We start from the raw sequence: 25,142 nt of genomic DNA, 5'->3' as shown, positions 1-25,142 counted from the left end.
AGCACCCCGCCCTCAGTGTCCTGGAATCAAAAGCAAGTGTCCAGAGTGGGACCTGAAATCAGGATAGGGAAAAAAGCTCTTTGTTTAAAAACCCTCAAATAGCTACCTTGTAATTGGTCAGGTTACTAATGTTTTAGTTAGTGTAATTTATGAATAATTACTAATTAGAAAGTGCTGTTTGGACAGAGTGTAAAGCTGTGAGTTGATGTGTGAGGGACTTCACTGACTGGGGGAAGGAGGTGCTCTTTGGTCTCTTCTGCCTTTTCAGCCTCCATGTTACAGGGGAAGAAGCTGATCGGTGAGTAGCTGGTAAATTATTCGACTTATTACACTTATTACACGAGCAATAATGAGTTTGTAAAGCTAAGTAATGGCAGGGCAGCTCGAAAAGTAAAAGTTCTAAATTGGGGGAAGGCAAATTTTACAAAACTGAGAGGTGATTTGGTGGATGTGGACTGGATACAACTACTTGAAGGAAACCCAAAGATGTTTTATCAGTCCATTAAGAGCAAGAGGATAACTAAGGAAAGGGTACGGCCCATCAGTGATGTACAAGGGAACTTCTGTGTGGATCCAGAAGATGTGGGCGGGGTTCTTAATGAGTTTTTTGTCTCTGCCTTCACAAAGAAGAGGGATGATGCAGACATTGTCGTAAAAGAAGAGGAGTGTGAAATATTAGATGCGATAAGCATAATGAGAGTGGAAGTACTAGAGGGTCTGACATCCTTGAAAATGAATAAATCACCAGGGCCAGATGGTTTGCATCTGAGGTTGTTAAAGGAAGCCAGGGAGGAAATAATGGATGCGCTGAGGATCATCTTCAAATCCTCACTGGATTTGGGGGAGGTGCCGGAGGATTGGAGGTCTGCGAACGTTGTACTATTATTTAAAAAGGATGTGAGGGATAGGCCAAATAATTATAGACCGGTCAGTCTGACCTCGGTGGTGGGTAAATTATTAGAATCAATTCTGAGGGACAGGATAAACTGCCACTTAGAAAGGCATTGATTAATGAGGGATAGTCAGCATGGATTTGTAAAGGGAAGGTCATGTCTCACTAACTTGACTGAGTTTTTTGAGGAAGTAACAAGGAACATTGATGAGGATAGAGCGGTGGATGTGGTTTACACGGATTTTAGTAAGGCATTTGATAAGGTCCCACTGGTCAGTAAAATGAAAGCCCATGGGATACAGGGGAATGTGGCAGGTTGGATCCAAAATTGACTCAGTGGCAGGAAACAAAGGATAGTTATCGACGGATGTTTTTGCGAATGGAAAGCGGTTTTCAGTGGCATTCCACAGGGCTCTGTGTTGGGTCTCTTGCTGTTTGTGGTATATATTAATGATTTGGAATTAAATGTGGGAGCTATGATTGGGAAATTTGCTGATGACACAAAAATTGGCCGTGTAATTGATAGTGAGGAGGATAGCTGGAGACTTCAGAATGATTTGAATGGATTAGTTGAGTGGGCGGAAAAATGGCAAATGGAATTCAATCTGGAGAAGTGTGAGGGAATGCATTTGGGGAGGGCAAACAAAGCAAGGGAATACTCAATAAACGGGAAGATATTGAGAGGGGTAGAAGAAGTGAGAGACTTTGGAGTGCATGTCCACAGGTCCCTGAAAGTGACAGGACAGGTAGATAGAGTGGTGAAGAAGGCATATGGAATGCTTTCCTTTCTTGGTCGACAAAAGCAGGGATGTAATGCGAGAACTGTTTAAAACGGTGGTTTGGCCACAGCTGGAGTATTGCGTACAGTTCTGGTCATCACATTACAGAAAGGACATAATTGCTGTGGAGAGAGTACAGAGGAGATTTACAAGAATGATACTGTGGGTGGCTCTGAAAAGAACCTTTGGGTATTTGATAAAATCCTGGCAGATTGCCTTGGTTTTGGTGCCCGGAGCGCTGGTTTTCTTGGGCAGCAGAATGGCCTGGCTATTAGGCAGCACCCAGCCCTGAGTGATGGTCACCCCTCCCAGCAGCTTGGTGAGCTCCTCGTCATTCTGGACAGACAGCTGCAGGTGTCTGGGGATGATGCGGGTCTTCTTGTTGTCCCGGGCCGCGTTACCAGCCAACTCGAGGATTTCAGCGGTCAGATACTCGAGCACAGCAGCCAGATAGACCGGGGCTCCGGCACCCACACGCTCAGCATAGTTGCCCTTTCTCAGGAGCCTGTGAACATGGCCCACCGGGAACTGCAGTCCAGCCCGGGAGGAGCGAGACTTGGCCTTGGACCGATCTTTCCCGCCGGTCTTTCCTCTTCCAGACTTTTCTTTTCCAAAAATAGACTTGAGGACATTCCGTGCAGACCACTGCCTGATGGATTGGTGGTCAAAGGTGTTTTTCCCACACAAACAGTTCCACGAAGGCACAGTCCAACTGGATGGAGCGTTCCGTGGCAATGTGACCAGATCCATCCTTCGCAACACCGGGGTCATATAGCATCTCAGCACGTAGTGACACTTGGTGTTTGCATACTGGGGCTCTACGCACAGCTTGATGCAGCCACATACTAAGGCGACCATCAGGTTGAGGGCGACGTTGAGTACATTTTTTCGCCTTTATCCAGAGGTTTGAACATCGTGTCCCTCCAGACCCGGTCCATTTTGCATCTTCAGATAAAGCGGGAAATGGCTCGGGTGATCGCCACAGCACAGGAGTGGGGTATGGGCCAGACCTGTGCCTCTTACAGCAACAACGTGAGCACCTTGTACCTGATGACCAGGTTCTTACCCATAATAGAGAGTGATCGCTGCTCCCACTTGCTCAGTTTATGTTGTACCCTGGCTACTCGCTCCTCCCAGGTTTTGGTGCACGTCCCGGCCCTTACAAACCATATCCCCAGAACCTTCAGGTAGTCTGACCTGACAGTGAATGGGACAAAGGATCGGTCAGCCCAGTTCCCAAGGAACATGGCCTCGCTCTTGCCATGGTTAACATTGGCTCCCGAATCCAGTTCGAACTGGTCGCAGATGCTCATCAGTCTGTGAATGGACAGCGGATCCGATTAGAACACAGCAACATCATCCATGTACAGGGAGGCTTTGACCTGAGTGACTCCACTGCCTGGGATTGTCACCCCTCTTATGCTCGCATCCTTCCAAATAGACTCAGCAAAGGGTTCGATACAGCAAACACACAAGGCAGGGGAAAGAGGACAGCCTTGTCTGACTCCAGATTTGATTGGAAACTTTCTGATTCCCACCCAATTTTTTGGACTGTACTACTGATGTTTGTGTAGAGCAGTTTGATCCAATTGCAGATTCCCTCCCCAAACCCCATTTTGGAGAGCATATCCATCATGTATGTGTGCGATATGCTGTCAAAAGCCTTCTCCTGGTCCAGGCTGATGAGGCAGGTGTCCACCTTCCTGACCCATACAAAGGTGATCGTATCCCTGAGTAGCATGACACTATCAGAGATCTTCCTGCTGGGTACAGTACAGGTCTGGTCAGGGTGAATCACCAACTCCAGAGCAGAGTTGACTCGACTGGCAATGACTTTGGACAGAACCTTGTAGTCTACATTAAGCAGTGAGATGGGCCGCCAATTTCTGATTTCTGCCCTCTCCCCCTTCTGCTTGTAGATGAGGGTGATGATGCCTTTCCTCATGGATTCTGACATGCTGCCGGCCAGGAGCGTACTCTCGTACACTTCCAGCAGGTCTGGGCTGACCCAGTACCACAGGGCCGAATACAACTCAACTGGTAAGCCGTCGCTTCCGGGAGTTTTCTTCGTCTCAAAAGACTTGATGGCCTTTGTCAGCTTGTCCAGAGTTAGCGGTTTGTCCAGATTCTCCTGCATGCTGTCATCTAAGACCTCTGTGATGGATGACAGGAAGGACTGGGAGGACGTGCTGTCCATAGACTTCACGTCTTACAGCCCAGCATTCAAGGATTTGCTAATCCTTAGTATGTCGGACTGCGAAGTTGTGACCGAGCCATCCTCTTCCTTCAAGCTGCTGATCACAGAGCTCTCTCTGTGTACCTTTTGGAAGAAGAAACGCGAGCACGTCTCATCCTGCTCAATGGAGCAGACTCTGGACCGGAGGATGATCTTGGAGGCCTCCGTGGCAAAGAGCGAGGCCTGCTGGCTCTTCACCTCTTGGAAGTCCTCCTTGACCTCAACCCCCATCGACTGCAGCCAGAGCAGATTTTGCATTCTTTTCTGGAGTTGGGACATTTCCCTCTGTCTCTCTCACCCTCTGAACACCTTTGGAGATAAAGAACCTCTTGATGTTCTCCTTGATCACTTCCCACCAGTTCACCGGATACTCAAAGAGGGTCTCACTGTTCTCCAACTTTTTCAATCTCTTTTGAGTTCCTCAATGTTCTCTGGGGTTAGCAGTGCAGCATTGAGCTTCCATGTCCCCCTGCCAACCCGCTGGTCATCCTGTAAGTGACAGTCAACCAGTAAGAGGCAGTGGTCGGAGACGAACACCGGCTTGACGTCGGTGGATCTGACCGTGAAAGCAGGGGACACATACAGGAAGTCAATCCTGGAACGGGCAGACCTGTCCGATCTTGACCAGGTGTATCTACGCTGCTCTCTGTCTGCAGGTTTGCTGAAGACATTGTGCAGTTTGGCATTTTATACTGTTTCCTTTAAGAATCTGGGCGGAGCGTCCAGTTTTCTGTCGTCACTGCCAGATCGTCCAGCTGCATCAATGATGCAGTTGAAGTCACCTCCAAGAATGATCGGCCTGGATGTCGCCAGCAGCAGTGTGAGTTGCTGGAGGATGGTCAGCCACTCGCTGTATTGGACCGGGGCATATACGTTGCTTAACTGGAGCGGAGCATTGTTGTACATTACATCTGCTACGAGAAGGCGACCGCCCACCAGCATCTTAACTTCAGAGATGGTTAAGTTGCCTTCCCGCAGCAGAATCCCCAGGCCGGAGGAACAGGAACCATTTCCTCTGGACCAGATCGATGACCCATGGGATCACCATCGTGACCATTGCCTGTAAGTGCTGCGGTGCAGGATTCCACACTCCTGACGAAACAGTACGCCAGCTTTGACCTTTGCGAAGTCATCCAAGGTTGAAACACATCACGTGGTGGATTTAACACAATGCATGTTAATCGAAGCAATCTTTATATCCACTATAAAGTTGGGTGTTGCTGACCACACCAGGTGTCCTTGCTAGTGCTGGTCCTTGAGTATCTTCCTGCATACCCATAGTGTACGCAAGCAGTTTCACATTCGTTGAGCCCAGAAACCCCTCATGGTTATTCATGAGGGTTTTGTTCCACTGGGGTGACATCGGCGGGTGGGGGGGGGCGGGTCTTGTAGGCAGCAAGGCTTGGGTTGTCCTCTATTGTTGGTGTCTTTCCCCTCGGTCCCTCCTCGAAGACATTACTGTTCCTGACTTCCCGGAGCTGGAGCTGGAGTGCGCAGGATACTTCGCTGCTCTCGGGCTCCCGGAGCTGGGGTGCACTGAGCATCTTCTTGGGTTCCATGCTTTTGGTTTGGGGTGCGCTGGGCGTGTCACAGCTTCCAGTGCCCCGGAGCTGGTGGGCTTTATCTTCCAGCTCCTTTGAGTTCTGCTGCTTCTTTTGGAGGTGCCATCATTCCGGCCCTTCCTCGTCCAGTGAGGAGGAGCTGCTGTAGTCTGTCTCAGACGGTAGCCTCCTCTTGCCACTGGTTGGGTGTTGACCTGTTCTTTTTTTGGAGGTTTTTTCTTTGTGGTCTTCCTTTCTACCACCTGCCACTGACCTGTTTGTCCATCTGCTGCCTCCTCCTCCATTAATTCTGTCTGTGGAGGAGGAGTTTCCAGGCACGGAGTAGGTGTTGGGTCACTGGTTGCAGCTGCCTCCCCTTTCTTCTCTTTCTCAGATAGACTTTCATCGCTGCGGGGAGGATTGCTTGTTTCCCTCCCAGCACCAGACATGTTCACCGTTCCTTAACCCGGTCTTTCCTTGATCCTTGCTGCCTGAGCATAACTGAGGCAGCGTTTTGGCAGGTTTTGTAGAGGTGGCCTGCCCCACCTCACAGGTTGCAGTACTTACAATGATTTTCGTCCTTGGTCTGATGGCCTTCCTTCTTGCAGTTCTTGCAGACGACTGTGCTGCAGTTAGCTGCCACGTGACCAGATTTGCCGCAGGTACGACAAACTCTGGGCTGCTCCGCATAGACCATGAAGCCTCGACTTCCCCCGAAAGCGAAGCTGGAGGGAGGATGGATGATGGCTCCGTTGGCATCGACCTTCAAGGTGACCTTGACCTGCCGCTAGCTGGTCCAAATCCAAATGGGTCCTTGACATCAGTGCTGCCGCCGGCCACCTCAACCTACCTGGTGAGGAAGGTGAGTACATCCAAGACAGGAACATGGGGGTTGTAGAGGTGGCTTCTCACCACCCGGTCACGTTGCGATGGCAGTGTGAAGAGCGGCTCCACTGTGAGGATTGACAGCGGCGCCTGGTTTCCCTTCTCCTTGAACACCTTCAGGAACTTGATGCATCAGCCATGTTCTTGGACGTCACGTCAAAATATCCACTGCTGGGGAAGTCCTGCAGGCAGAAGATGTTTACAGCTTGGAATCCACAGCAATCAATAAGGATTTTCTTAATGAAGAAGGTACGATCAACCAGTGCATCTCCATCATTATCCTTCACTACCACCCGAACGATGTTACACACTCCCTGGCCTGCAGTTACAGAATTGGTTACAGCCATTTTACTCAAAAACTTACCTGAGACAGGATCATGGTCTCTCCCCTGCTCCTCTTCCAGACATTTCCACAATCTCACAAATACTTTCACAAAGAGTGAGGAATTCCTCCCGCACTTCCCTGCTTTACCTTCTGGAGGAATGCAGTCCGGCTACTTCTGATTGGTTACTGTCTGCTGAGTCTCATTGGCTGGTTCATGTCACCAATCAGGGAGCTGCTATTTCACCGATCATCAAAGGGCAATGAGAAAATGGGGCGGAGATTGACAGTGGCAAATTGTCAGAGCTGAAATCCATCCACAAATTTGAAAAGCCCGCAAAAATATTTGTGAAACAAGGAACAGCTGAAATATAATAAATAATATCGTCTAAAGAGTAAAATGTATTTCACTCTCTCCTTATATTGTTTTTCTCCTCATTGTCCGTCACAGATACCAGACTTACTTTCCTTCCGGGGGCGGAGCGGAGAGGAGTGGACCTGTGGGGAGAACGCCAAGAGCAGAACCAATAAATTGAGCCCAAGGATCGCGGCCCAGTCACTCACCTTCCGGGAGAGGACTGGACCTGTGGGGAGAACACCGAGAGTGGAGCCGATAAATTGAGCCCGAGGATCGTGGCCCAGTCACTCACCTTCCGGGAGTGGAGCGGACCTGTGGGGAGAACACCGAGAGTGGAGCCGATAAATTGAGCCTGAGGATCGCGGCCTAGTCACTCACCTTCCAGGTGAGAAGCGGAGAGCAGTCCAGGCACGCCGGAGTTTGAAAACAAAGGAGCTGTGATGTCACAGGAAGGCTGCAAGGTGATTGGTTGGTGAGTATCTGCTGTTCGGGAGTTACTCTAAATAGCTGGGTGAGTAACTAAAAGTAAAGGGAAAGGTCTACAGTTTTTTCAATAAAGGAGGTCGTGTTTTTTGGGGGAGAATCAAGGTCCCTAGTGTAAATAATTTAATTTTTGGGTAATTTAAGGGGATAAATTAAGGGTAAGTTATGGCAGGGCAGCTCAGCAATGTGGAGTGATCCTCCTGTGCAATGTGGGAAGTCAGGGACACTTCAAGTATCCAGGACGAACACGTGTGCAGGAAGTGTCTCCAGCTGCAGCTACTCGAAATCCACGTTTCGGATCTGGAGCGGCGGCTGGAGATACTGTGGAGCATCCGCGAGGCTGAGATCATCATGGATAGCACGTATAGGGAGGTGGTCACATCGCAGGTAAAGACTGCTCAGGTAGAAAGGGAATGGGTCACCACCAGGCAGAGTAGAAGAACTAGGCAGGTAGTGAAGGAGTCCCCTGGATCCATCTCCCTTTCTAACAGATTTTCCACTTTGAATACTATTGGGGGAGATAGCCTCTCAGGGGAATGCAGCAAGAACCAAGTCTGTGGCACCACAGGTGGATCAGCTGCACAGGAGGGGAGGAAAAGGAGTAGAAGAGCGTTCGTGATAAGGGATTCTATCGTAAGAGGTACAGATAGGCATTTCTGTGGCTGCAAACGTGACTCCAGGATGGTATGTTGCCTCCCTGGTGCTAGGGTCAAGGATGTCACAGAGTGGCTGCAGGACAAGGGGGAGGGTGAACAGTCAGAGGTCATGGTGCACATTGGCACCAATGACATAGGTAGAAAGAGGGATGAGGTCCTGCAACCAGAATTTAGGGAGCTAGATAGCAGATTAAAAAGCAGGACCTCAAAGGTTGTAATCTCTGGATTACTCCCAATGCCACATGCTAATGAGTATAGGAATAAGAGGGTAGAGCAGATGAATGCATGGCTGAGGATATGGTGCAGGAGGGAGGGCCTTAATTTCCTCGACCACTGGGTCTGTTTCTAGCAAAGGTGGGACCTGTACAAGTTGGACGGGTTGCACCTGAACTGGAACGGGACCAACACACTTGCTGGGAGGTTTGCTAGTGCTGTTTTGGGGGGTAGGGGGGGTTTAAACTAATTTGGCAGGGGGTCGGATACAGAGTGGAGGTACAGTAGGGGGTTAAACATAGTCAAATTTAAAAGAGAAACTGAGTCAGTCTGGAAGGCAGAGCAAATATAGACCTGTTACGGCACAAGTGAAAAATGCAAGGCTGGATTGCATCTATTTTAATGCAAGGAGTCTTACTAATAAGGCAGATGAATTGAGGGCGATGATTAGTACATGGGATTATGATCTTATTCCTATCACAGAGACATGGTTGAGGGAGGGGCTGGACTGGCAGCTCAGTATTCCAGGGTACAGAATCTACAGGCAAGACAGGTGAGGGAGTAAAAGAGGAGGTGGCATTGCACTGTTGATCAAGGAGTCAATTACTGCAGTAAGGAAGGATGATATCTTAGAAATTCCTCAAATGAGGCCATATGGGTAGAACTTAAAAACAAAAAGGGGACAATCACTTGGCTGGGAGTGTACTACAGGCCTCTAAACAGACAGGAAGAGATAGAGGAGAAAATATGTAGGCAAATCTCAGAGAGGTGGAAGAATCTTCTTCTTCTTTGGCCTCCTTGTCTCGAGAGACAATGGGTAAGCACCTGGAGGTGGTCAGTGGTTTGTGAAGCAGCACCTGGAGTGGCTATAAAGGCCAATTCTGGAGTGATAGACTCTTCCACAGGTGCTGCAGATAAAATTGGTTGTCAGGGCTGTTACACAGTTGGCTCTCCCCTTGCGCTTCTGTCTTTTTTCCTGCCAACTGCGAAGTCTCTTCGACTCGCCACATTTTAGCTCCACCTTTATGGCTGCCCGCCAGCTCTGGCGATCACTGGCAACTGACTCCCACGACTTGTGATCAATGTCACAGGACTTCATATCGCGTTTGCAGACGTCTTTTAAGCGGAGACATGGACAGCTGGTGGGTCTGATACCAGTGATGAGCTCGCTGTACAATGTGTCCTTGGGGATCCTGCCATCTTCCATGTGGCTCACATGGCCAAGCCATCTCAAGTGCCACTGGCTCACTAGGGTGTATATGCTGGGGATGTGTTGGAGATACGGTCCTGCCACCTGATGCCAAGGATTCTCCGGAGGCTGCGAAGATGGAATGAATTGAGACGTCGCTCTTGGCTGACATACGTTGTCCAGGCCTCGCTGCCATAGAGCAAGGTATTGAGGGCACAGGCTTGATACATTCGGACTTTTGTGTTCCGTGTCAGTGCTCCATTTTCCCACACTCTCTTGGCCAGTCTGGACATAGCAGTGGAAGCCTTTCCCATGCACTTGTTGATTTCTGCATCGAGAGACAGGTTACTGGTGATAGTTGAGCCTAGGTAGGTGAACTCTTGAACCACTTCCAGAGCGTGGTCGCCGATATTGATGGATGGAGCATTTCTGACGTCCTGTCCCATGATGTTCTTTTTCGTGAGGCTGATGGTTGGGCCATATTCGTTGCAGGCAGCCGCAAACCTGTCGATGAGACTCTGCAGCCACTCTTCAGTGTGAGATATTAATGCAGCATCGTCAGCAAAGAGGAGTTCCCTGATGAGGACTTTCCGTACTTTGGTCTTCGCTCTTAGACGGGCAACCTGCCACCTGATCTTGTGTGTAGGAAAATTCCTTCTTCTGAAGGGTTGAACGCATGTGAGAGCAGCAGGGAGAAGAAGATCCCAAACAATGTAGGTGCGAGAACACAGCCCTGTTTCATGCCACTCAGGATAGGAAAGGGGTCTGATGAGGTGCCGTTATGCTAAATTGTGCCTTTCATATTGTCATGGAATGAGGTGATGATACTGAGCAGCTTTGGTGGACATCCAATCTTTTCTAGTAGTCTGAAGAGATCACGTCTGCTGACGAGGTCAAAGGCTTTGGTGAGATCTATGAAAGCAACGTAGAGGGGCATCTGTTGTTCACGGCATTTCTCCTGTAGCTGGTAAAGGGAGAACAGCATGTCAATGTTGGATCTCTCTGCTCGAAAGCTACACTGTGCTTCAGGGTAGACACGCTCAGCCAGCTTCTGGAGCCCGTTTAAAGCGACTCGAGTGAAGACTTTCCCCACTATCCTGAACAGGGAGATTCCACGGTAATTGTTGCAGTCACCACGGTCACCCTTGTTCTGATAGAGGGTGATGATATTGCCATCGCGCATGTCCTGTGGTACTGCTCCCTCGTCCCAGCACAGGCAAAGCAGTTCGTAGAGTGCTGGAAGTATAGCAGGCTTGGTACTCTTGATTATTTCAGGGTAATGCTCTGCTTCCCAGGTGCTTTTCTGCTGGCTAGAGAATGAATGGCATCACTGAGTTCCTATTTTGTTGGCTGTACGTCCAGCTCATCCATGACTGGCAGAGACTGGGCTGCATTGAGGGCGGTCTCAGTGACAACATTTTCCCTGGAGTACAGTTTTCAGTAGTGCTCCACCCAGCAGTCCATTTACTTCCGTTGGTCAGTGATTGTGTCCCCTGATTTAGATTTGAGGGGGGCGATCTTCTTGATGTTTGGCCCAAAAGCTCTCTTAATGCCATCATACATTCCTCGGATGTTTCCGGTGTCAGAGGCCAGCTGAATATGAATGTATAGGTGTTGCCAGTAGTCATTTGCACAGTGCCTGGCTGTTCTTTGTGCAGCGCCTCTGGCTGCTTTAAGAGCTACGGATGTCAACTCGCTGGGGGATTTCTTGTAGTTCAACAGTGCAATGCGCTTAGCGGCTATGACAGGTTCCAGCTCTTCAAAGTGTGATTGAAACCAGTCTGCATTCTGCTTCACACGTTTGCCATAGGTGATCATAGCTGAGTCATAGATGGCAACTCTGATGTGGGCCCACTTGGTCTCTGCATCCCCTGTCGGAGTGTTTTGAAGGACTTTATCAAGTGAATTTAGAAACTTACGTAACAGCTGTGGATAAGAAATTCTGCTCGTGTTGATGCACGGGCGGCCCTTCCGCTTGGAGTGATGCAGCTTCTTTGGTTTGAGTCTAACCTTGCTGCATACCACACACTGCACACCACACACATCCTTGTCCACTCAACACAGTATTGGACTGGCAGTCAAGTCAGCTTGTCTGCAGCTTGCTGTGAAATGGCATGAGACTGACATCTCTTGGTGTGAAATAGAACTGCAAGCGGGAAATTGATTGATAATAAAAAGCTCGGTGGGAATGTAAGCTGTGAGGGGGATACAAAGGGCCGGATTTTATTTGGTTCACTCCCCCCGAGATTCCAGCCCTGCTCCAATTCTGGTCTTTTGAGCATCGCTGATTTTTATCGCTCCGCCGCTGGCAGCTGTGCCATCAGCTGTCCAGGCCCGAAGCCTGAGATTTCCCTCCCTGAACTCTCCACCTCTCGACCTCTCTTCCCTCCTTTAAAACACTCATGGAAGCCTGCTTCTGTGACCAAGTTTTTGGCCATCTGCTCTAATACGGTCTTGTGTGGCTTGGGGTCCAATTTTTCTTTCCGACACTCCTGTGAAGTGCCATGGGACGCTGTATTACGTTAAAGGTGCTCTTTAAATTTACACACAAGTTGTTGTTGTTTTTGGTCTGGAATGTATTGCCTGAGAGAATGGTGGAAGGAGACTCAATCGTAAGGTTGAAAAGGGAATTTCGATAAATAGTTGAAAGGAAATGAAAGAGCTGCCACAGGCACGATGGGCCGCCCTGGTTGTAGATGTCGTCGTCATCCTTCCTTCCATGTGAGATGATGTACTTGCAGCAAATCCATTGGTGATGGGATAGTTTCCCATGGTGCACTTTGTCCGATAGCTGAAGAGGTCAATCTGTGAGAGGCAGGTTCTTCCACAAGTGCCACATATGAGGTGGGATTATCAGGTGTCGCTGTTTTCCATGTTGGCACCTGCTGTCAAGTTGCTGTCGTCACTGATTGTTATGGTGACGCACACACCAGTCCAGGGGTAATATCACCATTTCCCTCTGTTGTTGGCCAGTGTCTCCCATGTGTGAAAATCGATGTTTCGGGCCTTCATGTCCTGCTTGCAGGCATCCTTGAAGTGGGGCTTTGGGCATCCAACTGGTCTTCTGTCTCCGGCGACCTCCCCTTGGGAATGTGTCATCTTCCATCCTGCGAATGTGCCTGAGCCAGCAAAGTCACCTCTGCTTGACGAGTGTGAGCATACTCGGGAGATTTGCTTTTGAAAGCATTGTTACATTTGTGATTTTGTCCAGTGTTTATTTGCGCAGTGTCTCACTGTCTTTTGCACAACTGCCTTGGCTAATTTCAAGTCATATAATGTTCTGGCTGCTGGTTTCATGTTGTGCGTCAGGTCGGTTCTGCTTTTTGCTTCAATAACAGATGTCATCTCTGCTGAGTAGGTGGGGAAGAGACAGTTGCCCACCTCCTTCTGGAATGTGTCTTTGCAAAGCAGGTGTGGAAAGAGATGCAGCGGTTTTTGTTGAGGTTCATCCCAAGCAGCTCTGTAACACAGGAGTCTGTGCTCTACGGGCTGTTCCCAGGGACGCACACTGAGACAAACATCAACTGCTGCTGGAGGACCATCAATTCGGTGAAAGACACTCTTTGGTCTGCCCTAAACTTGCTGGTCTTCCAGCGCAAAAAGTTGTCCACGACCGAGTGTTGCAGACTGGCACATTCCAAGGTCCAGGACTACGTGCTGAGGGACACAATAAAGCTTGGGGTAGCCGCTGCAAAGGCTCAATGGGGAAAGACCATTGTGTAAGTTCCTCCCGACAGAGTGAACTAAGGAACTGGACCCATGGGAAACCCCTCAGGCTATATACACTAAATATGGTTTTGCTGTAAAATGTACATGGCAGGTATAATGGAATGGAAGGGTTGTGAGGCAACTCACTCCTCTATTAAAGAAAACTGATTTATTTCACACTTTTTGAAATGTCATAGAGTCATGGAGAGATACAGCACTAAAACAGGCCCTTTGGCCCACCGAGTATGTGCTGACCACCAACCACCCATTTACACTAATCCGACATTAATCCCATATTCCGTACCACATCCCCACCTTCCCTCAATTCTGCGACCAGCTACCTACACTCGGGGCAATGTACAATGGCCAATTTACCTATCAACCTGCAAGTCTTTGGCTGTGGGAGGAAAACAGAGCACCCGGCGGAAACCCACGAGGTCACAGGGAGAACTTGCAAACTCCACACAGGCAGTACCCAGAACTGAACCCGGGTCGCTGGAGCTGTGAGGCTGCAGTGTTTTTTCCAGATTTTTATGAATAAAGTATATTTTGGAAAAACAAAATTCTTAATGAAGTAGGCGCAGTCGATGGGTGCACCTCCTTCACTATCTTTCACCGCCACCCTAACGGTGTTACGCACCCCCTGGCCTGGATCTCTGGTGTTGGTTGCAGCCATTTTTACTTTTCGTTTTCCTGGGACAAGTACTAAATCCTCAACTGACAGGGAAACCACCACCACGGTAGATCTTTAATCCCAAAGGGCGGAATGCCCTAAATACGGTGCTGAAACCACCTCCCACCCCCAAAAAAACACAAAAACAGCACCTGCATTATCAAACGCCACTGATCACGGTCTCTCCCCTGCCAGCTAAGTCCAAGCATTGAGGTGGAGAAGTGCGTACTTGGAGCTGCGAAGAAACGAGCAGGAGTGTTAATAGCAAAAAATATTTGGGAGCAGAAACACTGTCCAGCAACAGCGAGTAAATTCTATTTTTGATTCATATAATCAGGGGTGAGTGCAAAAGCAGACCCCCAACTATCACAAATTCTGCAGTTGAGTATCCCACATTTGAAGACATCGCAGGCATCAGCAAACCCACAGTACAATAGGTTAGCCTCATCCTGGGAGAACTTTTTTCTTTATTTCCAAAATATACTTTATTCATAAAAATCTGTAAAAATTACATTCCCAAACAGTTTAAAACAGCATCAAGTCAAAAAATACAAACAGTGCAAAGGTGATCAGTTTCCTTCTATACAATCATGAGTTGCCTCACAACAAGCACAGTGGCGCAGTGGTTAGCACCGCAGCCTCACAGCTCCAGGGACCCAGGTTCGATTCCGGGTACTGCCTGTGTAGCGATTGCAAGTTCTCCCTGTGTCTGCATGGGTTTTCTCCGGGTGCTCCGGTTTCCTCCCACAAGCCAAAAAGACTTGCAGGTTGGTAGGTAAATTGGCCATTATAAATTGTCACTAGTATAGGTAGGTGGTAGGGAAATATAGGGACAGGTGGGGATGTCTGGTAGGAATATGGGATTAGTGTAGGATTAGTATAAATGGGTGGTTGATGTTCGGCACAGACTCGGTGGGCCGAAGGGCCTGTTTCATTGCTGTATCTCTAATCATAATCAACTCTTCCATTTCATTGTCATTTTACATTTACAGCACACAGAATTTTCCCGATACAGTTCGAGGAGTTTCCCATGGATCCAGCCCCTCAATTCAGCTTGGTGGGAGGAACCTTACTTTTTTTTTATTTCCAAAATATACTTTATTCATAAAAATCTGTAAAAATTACATTGCCAAACAGTTTCCAAACAGCACCAAAAAATACAAACATTGCAAGGGAGATCAGTTTCCTTCAATACTGTCATGAGTTTCTTCCCAACCCTTCTGTTTCACAATTGTCATGTCAATTACAGCTTTACATTGACAGCAATTGAGAATATTAACGATACAGTTCGAGGGGTTTCCCATTGATCCAGCCCCTCAGTCCAGCTTGGTGGGGGAACCTTACACTGTGGTCTTTCCACATTGAGCCTTTGCTGCGGCTGCCCCAAGCTTCAGTGCGTCCCTCAGCACGTAGTCCTGGACCTTGGAATGTGCCAGTCTGCAACATTCGGTGGTGGGCAACTCTTTGCACTGGAAGACCAGCAAGTTTCGGGCAGACCAAAGGGCGTCTTTCACCGAATTGATAGTCCTCCAGCAGCAGTTGATGTTTGTCTCGGTGTGCGTCCCTGGGAACAGCCCGGAGAGCACAGACTCCTGTGTTACAGAGCTGCTTGGGATGAACCTTGACAAAAACCATTGCATCTCTTTCCACACCCGCTTTGCAAAGGCACATTCCAGGAGGAGGTGGGCGACCGTCTCTTCCCCATCACAGCCAACGCGGGGGCATTGTGCGGAGGGGCGAGACTTCGGGTGTGCATGAAGGATCTGACGGGGAGGGCCCTTCTCACCACCAGCCAAGCTACGTCTTGGTGCTTGTTTGAAAGTTCTGGTGATGAGGCATTCCGCCAAATGACTTTGACGGTCTGCTCGGGGAACCAACCGACATGATCCACCGTTTCCTTTTCCCGTAGGGCCTTGAGGACATTCCGTGCAGACCACTGCCTGATGGATCGGTGGTCAAAAGTGTTTTCCCGCAGAAACTGCTCCACGAAGGATAGGTGGTACGGCACCGCCCAACTGCATGGAGCGTTCCGCGGCAATGTGACCAGGCCCATCCTTCGCAACACCGGGGACAGATAGAACCTCAGCACGTAGTGACACTTGCAGTTTGCGTACTGGGGATCTACACACAGCTTGATGCAGCCACACACGAAGGCGGTCATCAGGATGAGGGCCACGTTGGGTACATTTTTCCCGCCCTTGTCCAGAGATTTGAACATCGTGTCCCTCCGGACCCGGTCCATTTCCCTGCTGCTGGAGGACCATCAATTTGGTGATAGACACTCTTTGGTCTGCACGAAATCTGCTGGTCTTGCAGCGCAAAAAGTTGTCCACGACCGAGTTTTGCAGACTGGCACATTCCAAGGTCCAGGACTACATGCTGAGGGACGCACTTTTATTAAGGTTGTTAAGATAAAGGTTCTTTCTCTTCAAAGGTGATCAGATGGCGAGAGAGAGACAGAGGGAAATGTCCCGACTCCAGAAAAGAATGCAAAATCTGCTCTGGCTGCAGTCGATGGGAGTCGAGGTCAAGGAGGACTTCCAAGAGGTGAAGAACCAGCAGGCCTCGCTCTTTGCCACGGAGGCCTCCAAGATCATCTTCCGGTCCAGAGTCCTCTCCATTGAGCAGGATGAGACGTGCTCACGTTTCTTCTTCCAAAATGTACACAGAGAGAGCTCTGTTATCAGCAGCTTGAAGGAACAGGATGGCTCAGTAACGTCTTTGCAATCCAACATAGCGGCACAGTGGCGCAGTGGTTAGCACCACAGCCTCACAGCTCCAGTGACCCGGGTTCAATTCTGGAGACTGCCTGTGTGGAGTATGCAAGTTCTCCCTGTGTCTGCGTGGGTTTTCTCCGGGTGCTCCGGTTTCCTGCCAAAAGACTTGCAGGTTGGTAGATAAATTGGCCATTATAAATTGCCCCTAGTATAGGTAGGTGGCAGGGAAATATATGAACAGGTGAGGATATGGTAGGAATATGGGATTAATATAAATGGGTGGTTGATGGTCGGCACAGACTCGGTGGGCCGAAGGGCCTGTTTCAGTGCTGTATCTCTAAAAAAATATTAAGGATCAGCAAATCCTTTAATGCTGGGCTGTGAGACGCGAAGCCCACAGACAGCACGGCTTCCCAGTTCTTCCTGTCATCTATCACAGAGGTCTTAGATGACAGCAGGAGGGAGAGACTGGACAAGCCGCTAACTCTGGACGAGCTGACAAAGGCCGTTGAGTCCTTCGAGACGAGTACATCTCCCGGAAGCGACGGCTTACCGGTTGAGTTGTATTCGGCCCTGTGGGACTGGGTCGGCCCAGACCTGCTGGAAGTAAACGAGAGTATGCTCCTGGCCGGCAGCATGTCAGAATCCATGAGGAAAGGCGTCATCACCCTCATCTACAAGCGGAAGGGGGTGAGGGCGGAAATCAGAAATTGGCGGCCCATCTCACTGCTTAATGTAGATTACAAGATTCTGTCCAAAGTCATCGCCAGTCGAGTCAAGTCTGCTCTGGAGCAGGTGATTCACCCTGACCAGGCCTGCACTGGACGCAGCAGGAAGCTCTCTGATAGTCTCACACTACTCAGGGATATGGACATCTGCCTCATCAGCTTGGACCAGGAGAAGATTTTTGACGGGATATTGCACACATTCATGATGGACGTGCTCTCCAAAATGGGGTTTGGGGAGGGAATCTGCAATTGGTTCAAACTGCTTTACACAAACATCAGTAGTGCAGTCTCAATCAATGGGTGGAAATCATAAAGTTTCCTGATCCAATCTGGAGTCAGACAGGGCTGTCCTCTCTCCCCTGTCTTGTCTGATTGCTGTATCGAACCTTTTGCAGAGTCCATTAGGAAGGATGCAGGCATAAGAGGGGTGACAATCCCAGTCAGTGGACGCACTCAGGTAAAAGCCTCCCTGTACATGGACAATGTTGCTGTCTTCTGCTCGGATCCACCATCCCCTCGCAGACTGATGAGCATCTGCGACCAGTTCGAACCAAAGTCAACTATGGCAAGAGTGAGGCCATGTTCTTTGGGAACCGGGCCGACCGATCCTTTGTCCCCTTCACCATCAGCTCAGACTACGTGAAGGTGCTGGGGATACGGTTCGGAAGGGCCCGGGCCTGCTCCAAAACCTGGAAGGAGCGAGAGACCAGGGTGCACAATAAACTGAGTGTGTGCGAGCATCGGTCTCTCTCCATTGTGGGTAAGAAAATGGTCATCAGGTGCGAGGCAGTCTCGTTGTTGCTGTACGTGGCGCAGGTCTGGCCCATACCCCACTCCTGCACTGTGGCAGTCACCCGAGCCATTTTCCACTTTATCTGGAGATCTAAAATGGACCAGGGCGGGAGGGACACGATGTTCAAACCTCTGGACAAGGGCGGGAAAAATGTACCCAACGTCGCCCGCATCCTGATGACCACCTTCGTGTGCAGCTGCACCAAGCTGTGTGTAGAGCCCCAGTACACAAACACCAAGTGTCACTATGTGCTGAGGTTTTATCTGTCCCCGGTGTTGCGAAGGATGGGGCTGGTCACATTGCCGCGGATCGCTTCATCCAGTTGGACTGTGCCGTACCAGCTATCCTGCGTGGGAATGTTTCTGAGGGAAAACAGCTTTGACCACCAATCCATCAGGCAGTGGTCTGCACGGAATGTCCTCAAGGCCCTACGGGAAAAGGAGATGGTGGATCCGGTCGGATGGTTCCCCGAGCAGACTGCCAAAGTCATTTGGCAGAATGCCTCATCACCAGAACTTTCAAACAAGCACCAAGATGTAGCTTGGCTGGTGGTAAGAAGAGCCCTTCCTGTCAGATCCTTCCTGCATGCCCGAAGTCTCGCCCCCTCCACATGCGGCCCTCGAGGTGGCTGCGGTGGGGAAGAGGCAGTTGCCCACCTCCTTCTGGAATGTGTCTTTGCAAAGCAGGTGTGGAAAGAGATGCAGTGGCTTTTGTCAAGGTTCATCCCAAGCAGCTCTGTAACACAGGAGTCTGTGCTCTACGGGCTGTTCCCAGGGATGCACACCGAGATAAACATTAACTGCTGCTGGAGGACCATCAATTTGGTGATAGACACTCTTTGGTCTGCCCGAAACCTGCTGGTCTTGCAGCGCAAAGAGTTGTCCACGACCGGGTTTTGCAGACTGGCACATTCCAAGGTCCAGGACTACGTGCTGAGGGATACACTAAAGCTTGGGGTAGCCACTGCAAAGGCTCAATGGGGAAAGACCACTGTGTAAGGTCCCCCCGCCATAGTGAACTGGGCAGCTGGACCCATTGGAAACCCTTGTGCTGTATACACCAGTTATGGGTTTGCTGTAAAATGTCCATGTCAGGTAAAATGGAGTGGAAGGGTTGTGAGGCAACTCACTCCTGTATTGAAGAAAACTGATTTCCTTTGCACTTTTTGGAATGTCAACTTGGTGCTGTTTTGAACTGTTGCATAATGCATTTTTTACAGATTTATATGAATAAAGCATATTTTTAGGAATAAAAACCTGGGGATTCATATGCATAGTTCTTTGAAGGTGGCAGGACACATTGAGAAAGTATTTCGCAAAGCATATGGGATCTTGGGCTTCATAAATAGAGGTACTGAGCACAAAAGTAGGGAAGTTATGCTGAACCTGTATACATTTCTAGTTGGGCCACAACCAGAGAATTGCATCCAGTTCTGGTCAACACACTTTTGGAGGAATGTGAGTGTCCTTGAGAGGGTTGAGGAGATTTAACAGAATGGTTCCAGACATGAGGGATTTTAGCTGTAAGGTTAGGTTGGAGAAGCTGGGGTTGTTCTCCTTGCAGCAAAGGAGATTGAGGGGAGATTTGATAGACATGTACAAGATTATAATAAATATGACAGGTTTAGATAACTTACAGGGCGATGGGGATAGAGCGGGGGAATGGGACTGAATGGATTGATTTACATGGGCTTGATGGGCAAAATGACTTCCTGTACTGTAGTGACTCCAGGACTCAATGACTCTCTCTCCTTCTCTCTCTCTCTCTCTCTCTCTCTCTCTGTCTATCGCTTTACCTCTCTCTGCCTCTCTCTCTCTATCTGTCTTTAGCTGGTCCTCTAACTTTCTATTGCACTCAAAAACAAGAAATGCTGGATTCACTCAGCAGGTCTGGCAGCATCTGTGGAAAGAGAAGCAGAGTTAACGTTTCGGGTCAGTGACCCTTCTTCGGAACTTGCACTCTCTCTCTTTATTTTTTCACTCTCTCTCTCTCCATTACACACATATTTGTCAATCACATGTCAAAGAAGGAAGCGTAATGAAGGAATGGCTGCGCTCTTGAAAATGTTTCCAGCAGAATCGTTAAATGTTGAAAGTTTCTGTAGGGGGTTTGACCTGAGATGGTGAGACACAAGGATGTGAGGTTATTAAAGTCTTCACCAAATGTAATAGGGAATAATTTTCTTCACTGGTGAACCCAAAGGAACAAATATGGCACAAGAATGAGAAAAGTCAGAGGATTGAGAAACATCCAATGGTTCTTCACATCTACAAGTCAGCAGACCCACAGAAATACAGTAGGTTGAGAGTTCAGATCCAGTGATAGACTGGACAAATATCGAGCCAGTGCTTTTTTCTTTATAAACCTGACATCTGTCCACTTGGCTATTGCACCTCGTCTCGATGTATCTGATAATACTGATACTATTTGTATTCCACAGTTGCTTTGAAATCACAGGCAATATAACTGGATTGGGAATGTCAATGGTCAGGAACCATTAATGGATTGGGAAAGTCAATGGACTGGAAAATATCAGTGGATTGGGAAATTCAATAGACTGAGTTATTTCAATGGATTGGGACAGTTCAGTACATTGTGAAACATCAATGGATTAGGGAACAGGAATTAAAGGGACAGATGGAGTTCAACCTGGAAAAGTGTGAAGTGATTCATTTTGGAAGGTCGAATTTGAATGCAGAATACAGGCTTAAAGACAGGATGCTTGGGAGTGTGGAGGAACAGAGGGATCTTGGGGTCCATGTCCATAGATCGCTCAAAGTTTCCACCCAAGTTGATAGGGTTGTTAAGAAGGCGTATGGTGTGTTGGCTTTCATTAACAGGGGGATTGAGTTTAAGAGCCGCGAGGTTATGCTGCAGCTCTATAAAGCCCTGGTTCGACCACACTTGGAATATTGTGTTCAGTTCTGGTCGCCTCATTATAGGAAGGATGTGGAAGCTTTAGAGAGGGTGCAGAGGAGATTTACCAGGATGCTGCCTGGACTGGAGGGTATGTTTTACGAAGAAAGGTTGAGGGTGCTAGGGCTTTTCTCATTGGAACGAAGAAGGATGAGAGGTGACTTGATAGAGGGGTACAAGATGATGAGAGGCATAGATAGAGTGGATAGCCAGAGACTTTTTCCCAGGGCAGAAAGGGCTATCACCAGGGGGCATAATTTTAAGGTGATGGAGGAAGGTTTCGGGGAGATGTCAGAGGTAGGTTCTTTACACAGAGAGTGGTGGGTGCGTGGAATGCACTGCCAGCGGTGGTAGTAGAAGCAGATACATTAGGGACATTTAAGCAACTCTTGGATAGGTACATGGATGATAGTAGAATGAAGGGTATGTAGGTAGTTTGATCTTCGAGTAGGTTAAAGGTTCGGCACAACATCGTGGGCCGACGGGCCTGTACTGTGCTGTACTGTTCTATGTTCTATGTTCCAGATGAAAGGATTGCATTAATCAATGGATTAGAGTGTGGAGAGGCAGGAGAAAATGATGCCATTTTAAGTAGGGGGCCGGGGGTTAGTAGAAACAGACCAGGGCTATTTTACTCTCTATCTCATTCCTTTCTTCTATCTGGCTCATTATCACATCCTCTCTCTCTCAGAGCGGTGGGAATCACTGGAACCCACACTTGTTGCTCAGGTTGTTTGGTTCCGGGAAAATACAAGGTCCACATCAGATTGACAGGAAAGATAAATGTGATTCAGAGCCAATCATTTTCCTTTTGGTGATGTGTGCTCAGCCTTGTTATTTCAGCAAAGGCAGCAGGAAATGCAAATCCTGAAGAGTTTTGATAGAGTGAAGAAGGAGAAAGTGTTGCCAGTGACAGAAGGGTCAGTAACCAGAGGAAACACATTTAAAGTAATTGACAAAAGAATTAGCGTTGTGATGAGGAGATTGTTTTTTCAGCGGTGTGTTGTTCTGGTCTGGAATGCAACCCTGAAAGGTCAGTGGAAGCAGATTCAATGGGAACTCTAAATGGAATTGTATATATACCTGACATGGAAAATATAACAGGGCAATGGGGGAAAGGACAGGAGTGTGGGATGTGGGATTAATAGAATAGCTCTGTTAAATATCAAGCAAATGCACAGTAATAAGGTTCAGTGCTTGGACCTCAGATATTTTCACTCCATCAATGGCAGAGAAGGCTCAAGGGACCATGTGGCTACTCCTCATGTTCTTCCCAGTGTCCAGGATAAAGTGCAACATCACACTGATTTCCAGATGGCTGAAACAAATGCAACAGACATCTATTCTGGAAACATAACATTTAAAGTGAGAAACTAATCATGAGGCATGTACGGGGATTGAACCCGTGATCTTATGTTTACAAGACTGACGCCGTACCACTTGGCCACCATGCCTTTTGCGAATGGACACCTGAGGCTCCAGAGGAGGATTTGTGATTCTTTTTCAATTTGGTTGAAACAGCATCGAGAAACATGCACAGAAATCAAGAGGGATTGTGGAATGGGTAACAGATCAGCCTCATTTCCATCATCAGCATCATGAAATCTTCATTCAGACATTCCATTCCCATCCTCAGCTTTTCTCACATCTGTACAATAATATAAGAGTGGACATTGGGTTGTTACTGGGCAGATTGTATAAATAGACTGTGTGCATCATCACAGGAAGTGATGTAATATAATCTGTTCGGCACCTCATGGAGAGTTGTGGATGAAACCTTCAATGCAAGATGTGCAGAGTAAACTCAGGTTATTTTAACCGTCAGATTCTTATAAATTGTGTACTAAGCCTTGACAGATATCAGAACATTATATGGGGGCCGCAGTAAACCAAAGCGAAGATGGAGAAATCTTTGCTTGCACCTTTGAAAAGGTCACTGGACTGAACCAAGCCGAGGAGTGGCCGAGATGTTTCCAGAACTTTGCAAGGTATTGTACTGCATCGGGTCTCGTGCAGAAGCCAGACATGGAGCAGGTCAGTACGCTATTGTCTGCAATGGAGGGAGTGTGCAGGCAACATCCTCATGAAGAACAGAAGGCTACGTGTGAAGAAGTTATTAAGACACTCAAGACCTATTTTAATTGAGGAAAAAAATGTCATCGTGGAGCCAAAGTTAAAACGCTGCATTTACTGACAACGCAACCACCATGTGACGCTGTACTAGCACATGCGCAAATGCAGCCTCTTCCACTGAAACGTCACTGTCTGTGACATTCAGGCAGCTGCCAGGATTAAAGATGGAGCTACTCAATTTATCACAGAAAACAACTTCGACCTAAAAATCCCCTCAAAGGTTGCCATCGCCGCCTCCATCCCACCCTCAACAGTCCCCCGCTCCCTCTTGCGCATTCGCCAGTTATCCAGTACCAAGTCATCTTAATTCACCTAAAGTGAATTACTTTCGGAGCAGTGACTGTCATTTCATAAGCAAATATGGCACAGTGGCACAGTGGCGTGCACTGTAGCCTCACAGCTCCATCCACCCGGGTTCATTTCTGGGTACTGCCTGTGTGGAGTTTGCAAGTTCTCCCTGTGTCTGCATGGGTTTTCTCTGGGTGCTCCGGTTTCCTCCCACAAGCCAAAAGGCTTGCAGGTTGGTAGGTAAATTGGCCATTATAAATTGCCCCCAGTATAGGTAGGTGGTAGGGAAATGATGGGATGTGGTAGGAATATGGGATTAGTGTAGGATTAGTATAAATGGGTGGTTGATGGTCGGCACAGACTCGGTGGGCCGAAGGGCCTGTTTCATTGCTGTATTTCTAAAAAAAAATATCTACACAAAGGACACGTTTTGGTTGATAGTCGGAGAACGTCGCGCTGTTTGAAGTCTCATTAGAAGGACAGCACCTCTGACAGTGCTGCACACCCTCTGTAATTCAGTGAGGTTTCATAGAGTCGTAGAGTTATACAGCACAGAAACAGGCCCTTCGGCCATCATGTCCGTGCCGGCCATCAAGTACCTATCTATTCTCATTCCATTTTCCAGCACGTGGCAGTAGCCTTGTATTCTGTGGCGTTTTGAGTGGTCATCTAGATACTTCTTAAATGTTGTGAGGGTTCCTGCCTCTACCACTCCTTCAGGCAATGTGTTCCAGATTCCAACCACCCTCGAGGTGAGACATTTTTTCCTCAAATCCCCTCTAAACAGTGCCATCCCATTCTCCGGACGATCATTCCCTGTTTCCCCCCATCCCACTCTCTGACTGCTCACTCCCCGCTTCACCCACCACCACCCCCATCCTGCTCTCTGGCCGCTCACACTCCAGGCCATGGGATCTGCCGCTTCCCTCCTCTCGGCCACTCGCTCCAACATTGCCCCATCACCCCTCGAGGCTCGCCTTGCTTTATCGGGTGGTGCGGTGAAGAATGATCGAATGTTGGAGCGAGAGGCCGAGAGGAGGGAAGCAGCATGGCTTAAAGCTAGTGTCTGGAGGGACGTGGGGGGGAAGCGGGGCGTGAGTGGACGGAGAGAGGGCAGTGCGGGGGTGGGGGGGTAGCAAGTGGCCAGAGGGCGGGGGAGCGGGGTAGCAAAGAGCGGGCAGCGAGCGGCCTGGAGTGAGTGGCCGAGTTGGGGGAGAGAGTTTTCCCGCACATGCGCCACTTTGTCCTGGAAGACGTAGGCTGAGCATGCACAGCATCTCAGAGCGCAGGAGACTGTTTGTGCATGGGCGAGCTTGGAGCGCTCTGATGACGTCGGCTGGCTGCTGCATTGTCAGGAATCACTTTGAATTTAATAAGCATACAAAACAGAAAGGGGAGAGTATTCATTCATTTATCAATGACTTGTACAATCTCACGGAGGATTGTGAATACAGCAACTTAAGAGAAGAGCTGAATGGAGACAGGATTATGTTCGGGGTATTAGACAACACCCTTTCAGATCATCTACAGTCCAGGGCTGATCTCACATTAACGAAAGAGTTTCAATTGAGCAGACAAACAGAGGTTAGAAAGTTTAACCAATCCGTTGTCCGAGGGGACAGGGAGAGTCTG

At 48.7% G+C, this 25,142-nt stretch overlaps 1 non-coding gene across 1 annotated transcript; it reads right to left on the bottom strand.

Annotated features, from left to right (window-relative positions):
- Positions 1 to 22,471: 22,471 nt before the first annotated feature.
- On the bottom strand, positions 22,472 to 22,543 carry trnat-ugu (transfer RNA threonine (anticodon UGU)). Its single transcript has one exon. It is a non-coding gene; the product is annotated as a tRNA-Thr (tRNA).
- Positions 22,544 to 25,142: the final 2,599 nt, after the last annotated feature.

This window comes from Heterodontus francisci, unplaced genomic scaffold (assembly GCF_036365525.1).
Source record: "Heterodontus francisci isolate sHetFra1 unplaced genomic scaffold, sHetFra1.hap1 HAP1_SCAFFOLD_51_1, whole genome shotgun sequence".
NCBI classification, from domain to species: Eukaryota; Metazoa; Chordata; class Chondrichthyes; order Heterodontiformes; family Heterodontidae; genus Heterodontus; species Heterodontus francisci.
Note: the sequence above shows the minus strand (reverse complement) of the source record. Positions and strands in the feature narration are given on the sequence as shown.